Source organism: Thunnus albacares, chromosome 21 (genome assembly GCF_914725855.1).
Source record: "Thunnus albacares chromosome 21, fThuAlb1.1, whole genome shotgun sequence".
NCBI classification, from domain to species: domain Eukaryota; kingdom Metazoa; phylum Chordata; class Actinopteri; order Scombriformes; family Scombridae; genus Thunnus; species Thunnus albacares.
The window spans coordinates 3497775-3506609 of record NC_058126.1 but is presented as its reverse complement, the minus strand read 5'-3'; positions in this window follow the sequence as shown (position 1 = coordinate 3506609).

Sequence of the window (8835 nt, the reverse complement as noted above, 5' to 3'; positions counted from 1 at the left end):
TTTGTGATTGTTCATGCAAACTTACCATGTTTACAGCTGTGTTGACCACCGCATCAGCAAAAAACTAGGAGATTCATCTGTAGAAAATGGTTGGTAACGTTATTTAAATCACAATTTGATTTTTTATTTCTATCAGCTAGCTAAAGCTAGTGAGAAGAGTAACTTTAGTTGGCTATAAACCAAATTAGCTGATGGCTAACTAAACCAAGATCGCTCACTAAGTGTAGTTTTTAGTTTTTAGTTATCTTACAGCTATACCCTAACCCTTCATTCTTGTTTGCTTTTAAGCTGAGCTGTATATGAGTAATAAGCTTAAAGTAACTAAAATTAAGACTTTTTGAAGACTAAAAGTATGTTGGTTTATGTTTTTTTAAAAATCTTGTTCCATGTGATCCTTTTTAACTTTGAGGTCTCTGCACTGCCCTGCATTTGAACATAAGAACATAACATAACTTGAACATAATAAAGCAGAAATAAGTAGCCAACTAGTATAAAATAACATTACACTGCAGGTTGGTTTTCCTCCTATCCTCCCCAATTTTTTGAGTCACCAGCTGCCACTGCTGTTCACTTATGAAACATATAAATGAGCTCTGAAGTCCAGCCCCTCCTATCTCAGAGAGTTGGATTTGAGTGACAACTACGTGCAGGATTCAGGAGTGAAGCTACTGTCTGCTGGATTGGAGAGTCCCAGCTGTAGACTGGAGACTCTGGGGTCAGTTCACTGACTGTGATTTCCCCTTGTACATCTTGTATGAACCCAGTTATTTAAATACAAAGCACATGTTTCAGATTTAATTTGATTCATTTGTTTGTGCAACTCAAATCTGTAAACCAAATAGGGAAAAAAGTTCAAGACTTTCATTGCACTTTCAAGAATAATGTCTTATATATTAAACATTAAGAACACACTATCCTGCAGAAACTTATACATAAGTCTCATACATGTCTCTGTCACTGGCACTGATCTCAGTCAGTCAGCAGTGATAATGACAGTAAATCAGTGGTTAGAAATAAGTGTCTCAATGGGAGGAAAAATATTTATTTTTCTGTATTTACTCAAGTTCTGTAGTGTGTTTGAAGAAATTACATGTAATTGTTATCATTTACAGGAAGAAGATAGATAAAAGGAATGCAAAAGCTTTTTAATTCAATATGTCTAATTTGATCGTTATTACAGACTTGATCAAGGTCAACAGCATTTTATTGACCTGTGTTGACATGAATTGGTGTCTGAATGTTGTGGTCTGGATGATGTCTGTTGAAGGCTGACATGATGATCCATAATAACACAATGACAAAGTCAATCTGCTCATTTTAGGGAAAAGCTCATTCATTAGGACATAATAATGTTGAATTATACATTTAAGACCTGAATGAATCTGATGGATTATAATGATTTTTTATCTACATGATTTCGACATGATTATTCTTTTTTCAGATTGAGTACCTGCAGTTTGTCAGAGATCAGCTGTGCTTCTCTGACCTCAGCTCTGAAGTCCAACCCCTCCCATCTGAGAGAGCTGGATTTAGGTGACAACGTGCTGGATGATTCAGGGGTGAAGCTGCTGTGTGATTTTCTGAAGAGTCCACACTGTAGGCTGGAGACACTGAGGTTATACACCATTTTTACTTCTGTGCTGAGATTAATATGACGTAGACAAGTCATAAATTAGTCATAAGTATAAATGAGTTCATTTGGGATTAAAAATTTTCATTTTTAGTTTGTTTGTTTTTTTCTTTTTCCACATCCTTTTGTGCATGCTTTGTACATGTGTAAGTGGAAGATGCATGTTTTGTAAAATAGTGGTGTCTTGTAATCCTATGTGTGATGGGCCAAATGTTTGGAAAGAAATAAAAATAAAAACTATTTTCATTCATTCATCAAAATGCCTCATTGATGATTAATTACTCATTATGGCAGAATGAAACTGCTGAAAGTACATTTTATTTTGCTTTATTTTCTGACTCAAATAATAAGACAAGAATCAGAGACAGGATTTAATATGAACCAGATTCAGAACTGATCAAATCTTAAAGCTCAACTCTCCACGGAGAGGTGGAGGAAGTGTTCAGATCAATTACTCAAAAGTATCAATAGCACAGTGAACAAATACTCCATTACAAGTTAAAGTAGTGCATTTGTAAAATCGAAATCTGAAAAGTAAAAATACGTTTAATTAAAGCTGCAAGCAGCGTTGAACAGGATAGGTACGAGTACCTGTTGATTGTAGTAAAGTACAGTACTTGAGTAAATGGACCAGTGGAAATAAAAAAAACAAAGATGATGTTTTGGTGTTTTACTTCAATACTGAATCTAACTGCTGCTGCAGTTTTACAGTCTTAAAGCTACGTAAGGGTAAATATAAGGTGGAAAATGGATTAGAAGAAGTTCATTAAATGTCAAAGCTTCTGGTTTCACACCTGATATTTATGTAGATTTATTTGAGTTGTGTCCATGTCACAGGTTTGAACCCAGTTTCTCTCCCTGTGAGATAAAAACACATAATAATAATAGTCATGGTAATAATAATAACTTTATTTATATAGCACCTTTAAAAACAGAGTTTACAAAGTGCTTTGACAGACAAAGCAAAGGTAGTACAATACAAAAGCAAAGACACATGACACAGAAATCAGTAACAAGTCAGACATTAGGAAGACGACAGTAGAAGACATGTTTGAGTCTCAACTCACTGTTGAGGCAACATCACCACCTGCTGTCCAAACCAACAAATTACCTGCTACTGTCCACGAGGATACATTACAACCACAATCGATATTTCATTCACTAACACATGAAATATAATCAAGGGTAGAACTGCTAACGTTTGTGTTTTCTTTTACATTTTACAATAAGTTACATGAAATAGTATGTTACCAAAGAAAAAGGAAATTAGAAATCAGGGACAACCTGATAATTGCTCAATTATTAATATGTACTTCCTGAACAACTCTAAATGAAGGAATATACACTCACTAGTGCTCGGTGTGTTTACTTTGCTCCCAATACAACCTCAATTACTGGTTGCATGGATTCCACCAAATGTTGGAAACGTTCCTTTGAGATTCTGGTCCATGTTGACATGATTGCATCACATTTCTGCAGATTTGTCAGCTGTACATTCATGCTGTGAATCTCCTGTTCTACCACATCCCAAAGCTGCTCTATTGGGTTCAGATGTGGTGACCGGGGAGTCCACTGGAGTACACTGAACTAATTGTCATGTTCATTAAAACTAGTTTGAGACCATTTTTGTGTCTTTGTGATATGATATATTATCATGCTCAAAGTAGCATAGAAGATGGTAAATTGTCATGGTAAAGGGATACAAATGGTCAGCAACAATACTCAGATAGGCTGTGGCATTCAAACCATGACTGGTTGGTATTAAGAGGCCCAAAATGTGCCAAGAAAACATTCCAATATAGAGGTCTCCTCCTCTCCAAAACAAACATAAACGGGGATTAAAACTGTAAAAACACTATATAAAGCAATTTCACTTAAAAGATCTAGATGTCTGATGACTAAAATCTTTAATCCGGTTAAAAGATACAGATAAAAATGACCAAAATCTAAAATGTTTATCATAAAAATGTGGCTTAAAACAGAATAAAAGTACATTTATGACCGTTTCTTGCGGGCAACCACAACGGCGACGTATCATCTTGTATGTTTATTCTCTTTGGTAGACGCCATTGTCACGGACAACCACAATGCCTCCGAGGTATTATCTTGTACGCTAATAGTCTCTGTTAGATGCCACTGTGGCAGACAGCCACAATGCTGATGCATCTTGTGCTGGTATACTCTTTGGTAGAGGGAGTATGACGCCATCGACAGGCGACAAAATGAAACGGACCGTTACCTTGATTAAAATTATGGATTTCTCTGGGTTTGAAAATTGTTGGAAACATTTGGGATAATGTAAGTACTAGGGATGTGCAGAAGTATTTGTATCTGTATTTGTTGAGGCAGCTAAATTTTTTGTATTTGTATTTGAATAAAAGTGGAAAGAGGCTAAAAAATCCTGTTTTTGTTATTATTACGCTTTTAATTTTAGAAAATTAAAGTGTTACAATAAGTGTTCATGAAGCTTGCTCATGAAGCATGTGTCAGTAACTCAGCTTTATCTCTGGAGAATAACCCCAACTCTGGGAGTGATGTCCAAATTAGGAAATGCACGTCATGTAGCAGGTGGATGTGACTCCCCTCATCGAGACCTGCTGCTGGACATAACAGCAGAGTCCAGCAGATGGTGATATTTCACCAGTAATACCACAGTTAACTGATCCTCTACTTGAGTGCACAGGTTTGGTTTCAGAGTAATAATAAAGGATGAAGAAAGAAAATAAAAATGTTACTTTACAAATTACTAACACATGTGCCTCACTCGCCTCACAAAACTCTCACCTCACAAAGCAGGATGTTCATGTATATTCAGGTTAAATAAAAAGGAGCAGAGATTTTATCTCCTAGAACATATTTAGACCATAAAATCTCATGACAAGGTCCCTTCAGTAGCTTTTCTGGAGCTTTCAATCACATCACACAGTCCTCCTCAGCAGATGTAATTTGTACAGTTGCCTTGATTTTTTTTTCTCTGAATACTTGAAGAGACTGGCCACATTGACTTAAAAGTTGAAGAGGAAGATCGTGTAATAGAATCAAAAGCTTCTCTGAATAGTTTCTTCTTTCTTTCTTTTTCTTTTCCCTCATCAGGGTGAGACAACTACTGAAAATAAATAACCAGGATCTTGTAAAAATTCATACATTACTTACAGTATGCAGAACATTCTGATAAATTCTCTGAGCTCCATGCACACAAGGAACATAATAAAGTTATTTATTTCCACATCAGTTACAGGACGATCAGCTTCTAACCACCAGGTCAACATAAAGTGTATTTCCCGCCTCTTCATTGTGCGTCACATCAACCCAAGATGTTTACAGAGGAAGGGGTCGACCTCACAGAGAAACTTAATCATCTCTGAACTCGCAGCTTCACCTTTCTTCCTCAGCGTATCGATGACAAAACGAGCCTTGTTGCTTTTGTTTTGCATCTCGTCCGCTGACTCCCTCTCAGAGTCAGTTATCACCTTTTTCTCAAACATCTTGTCCAGCAGACTTCTGAGAACAGGTCCTGATATCCCATCGATGAAGCAGGTTCGTATGTCCATCAGCCTCTCGTTTGAAGGGAGGGTCAGAGTGCGTCTTTGTCCAGTGGACAAAAGAGAAACCTGCCTTTCCCAGACACAGGTGGAGCTGTTCTTATCTTTCAAAAAGAGTTGAATATTGTTCATGATTGTTTTCAATTTCACCTCGAATGATGGGAAGCAGTTGATGTAGGACTCCTCATCAAATTCTGCTTCTGTTGGTTGAACTAGAACTGAGTCGTCTTCAGGACTAGTGGACAGTGTGTACTCCTGCTTTGGGAGCAGTTTACAGTGTGGGGGTGTCCTGATGTACCTCTCATCTCCATTTGATTCCATCCACTTGCGCAGCACATCACGCAGCACGATGTTCTTTGGTAGCAACAACACATTGAGGAGAGATTCTGGATCAGGATAAGTCGGGGGTCTGTAGAACAGCAGCACCAGCGCTCGGACCGGGTCAGGAGGAGAGTCTTCATCCTTGACGTTACCAAAAGGAGAAAACCCTGTGATGTTTATAATGACGTGAGTTTCTGTTATCTGATGAGGAGTAATAAACTCGATGCCCTCATCATCCACATGAGCAACTGACAAGAATTCACATCCACCAGTGGAGCGGATCTCACAGTGTGGGAGATAAAGCTGACACACAGACTGCTGGAGACATTTGATGTCAAACAGGGGTCCTGCAGGCTTCTTGTGATGTTGGGCCAGTAGTCTGCGGTTCCAAGAGACAATCCTGTAAACCACGTCCCCTTCTCCCTCCATGTGAAACACCAGACGTGTCACACTGCACTGATACAGGCCTGGACGGGAGCAGTGGAAGCTGTAAGTTTCCTCATTTTCATCAACAGTGATATCAGGCATAAACTCCTCAAAGTTGTCTTTTAACAACATGTTAGGTAAACTTTCAGCTCTTGTAAAGTTCTTGTTCTTTGCAGAAGGTATTTGACTAAATGCAGGCACACTGTGAGAACGAGGCAAGCAGCTGGAGTGTCTTCTCCTCAAACTGGGATACGAGGAGCAGGTTTGGAGGTGAGACTGGGTTGACAGGGTTTTAGTGACAGAGTGGTTCCCAGCAATAACGGGTGCCTCCATTTCTACCAGGGCTTCACTGTCACATCCTGACTGACTTTCAGATTGCACAGACAAAAGCTTAAATGCATCATGTATTCCGCCTCCTTCAGTGCAGACAGTGGAGTCCTGGAAGACTGCAGGCCTGCCTTGTGAATGTGTAAAGCCAGCATCATCAAGCTGGATGGGCAGAGAGTAGCTGAGAAAACTTAAATGAGAGTTGGAGCCATAAATGGAGTCATCATATTTGTAATCATCAACTGAATCATGGTCAGGAAATTTTCCAGAGGAGTTGGTGGAGAGTAGGGGAGTGGATGGACCAGTTATTGCATGCTGATCCATTACCCTGGTATTATCCAGATTTAATTGTATTCCTGAATCTGAGTGAGTTCTGGATTCAAAGGTATTGTGATAATTATCTCTGCAAATCCTGGACAGAGCGCCCCTGATCATTCTGGCTGCTCTGCTGAAACATGAAGCTTCTCTTTCTGCTCTTCTATGTTCCACAGCTGGTGGCCTCATGGTGACCTGGTTGTAATTATCAGTGTCCCTCCTAATAAGTGCCCCTCGCTCTACTGTACTGTTGATGTCAGGAGATGTCTGTGCTCTTCTTCCTTTACTTTTTGAGACAAAAGTTGGACTCCCTGGTGATTCACCTCTGTGTCCAGTCATTCTTTTACTCATCTCAGAGTTTTTAGACATATTCGAACTGCTCCCGTACCCTGAAATAAAGTAGAGGATGTAAAAAAAAAATCTTCCACAAATATTTCATTTTGTTTATTCAACACAGTACAATTCTATGTAGGTTTTTAATCCCAAATAATCTCTTTCTTGCCTCAATACGTCACACCCCTTGTGGATTTGCCCTTATCAAAAAGACCTTGTGTTCACTAAAAGAGTCTCCAAATGTCCTTTTCAGAAATCTGCCTGGACTATTTCATGAAAAGAAATCTGCTAAAAATATAAAAATATAATAGCGCTTTTTAATACAATACTGTCATGGGAAATCTTCAGATGGGTCGATAAGTCTTCAGGTCTCCTACAACTGAGTATTAAACTCAAAGAATTATATGTAGAATCAGACTGTTTACTCAAGGGGAATAAGCCTCCACAATAAACTCCAGTACACCACCGCCACCCACTATGACCTCAGTAATAAACATGTCAATGTCAACTGAAAATGTATAAACTTTGAGTGAAGAAATAATATTATAGTTGATGGTAAATGGCATTTACATAGGGCTTTGCAATGTTTCTGCTGCTCATTCACACAGCAAGCTACCATGCAGGGTGCTGGCACAACCATCGGGAGCAATTTTGAGTTCAGTATCTTGTCCAGGGACACTTTGACATGTGGACAAGAGAGGCTGGGTATCGAACCACTGACCATCAGATTAGTGGATAACCTGCTCTACCTCCTGAACCACAGCCACCCCCTTTAATTGAATGTTCATATAGTTCATGCAGTGTTAGTGATTTGTTTCTAATTGTATTTTCACGTAGAAGTCCAACTCATTTGCACAGGTACTTGTCCAGTGCAATCAGCAAGGGAAACAATCAAAAGTCAAAAAAGCTTTTGCACTCTGAACAGACATTTCAGTCTCTTTAAGTCAGACTCAAGTATGAGATACTCTGTTTAAGATAAAGATTCATCTATGGAATTAAAGCAAGGTCCATGTCCATTCTTAATAATAACCTACAGTGATCACAATCTGAGTAACAAGCTATCACAGACGAACTGTTAAAGGCCACATTACAAGTAAAGTTAAGTCATCAAAATAACCCAAAAAATGTCACTAAGGTTACATTTGTAAGTTGTTCTGTTATATGTTTAACTGATGCAATAAAAGGTGACCAACAAACAGGTCTACAAGGTTTGTAAAAGCTACTGTGTCTCAAATTATGACTAATGAGAAAAATCAGAAATGATGTGAAGATAAACTGATACATAAATGTACATCCTATAATCTACATTTCTGACAAACTCACAAACACAAATTATGAGCATATAAGCATTATTTAGCTAATATTTCAAATGTTAACACATCGGTTTTATATCTGACTTACCTGCGAGCTGCACAGGATGAGTTCAGTCTTCAAACAATGTTAAAAAAGATCAAATGCCAGAGATGGTTTGTCAACTTGTGGTTTTCAAACCTCTGTCTATTTTTTGTTCCTCCTCCTACTTTCAAAATTAAACATTATGCACTTGATAGTCTAAATGAAACTTGAAAGCTCAGCATTCTCATTACCCTTTAGCTTCCCTTTCTATGAATCAGTTTAACATATATTCAACCAAAAACAAAACCTAATATTTCTCTGTGTAATTTGAGCTGTTGTGTGTCTGCGGTGTATTTACTTGTTTTTCACACATGATTTCAGACCAGTTGGAGAAGTAAAACCTGTGACTTTCTGTGTCTGCTGCTGTTTCTACTGTATTTCATAAAGTTTTTGGGGAGAAAAACTCCAGCAGCTGAAAAGTGCTGTGTCCAGATACTTTATAGTTGAAGGTGGTTTCTGTGGGCAGATGTATATATGAAATGTGATTGTCTCAGCTGATCTAAGAAATGTTAAAACAAACCAAACCAAAACATGTCTTATTTGTTA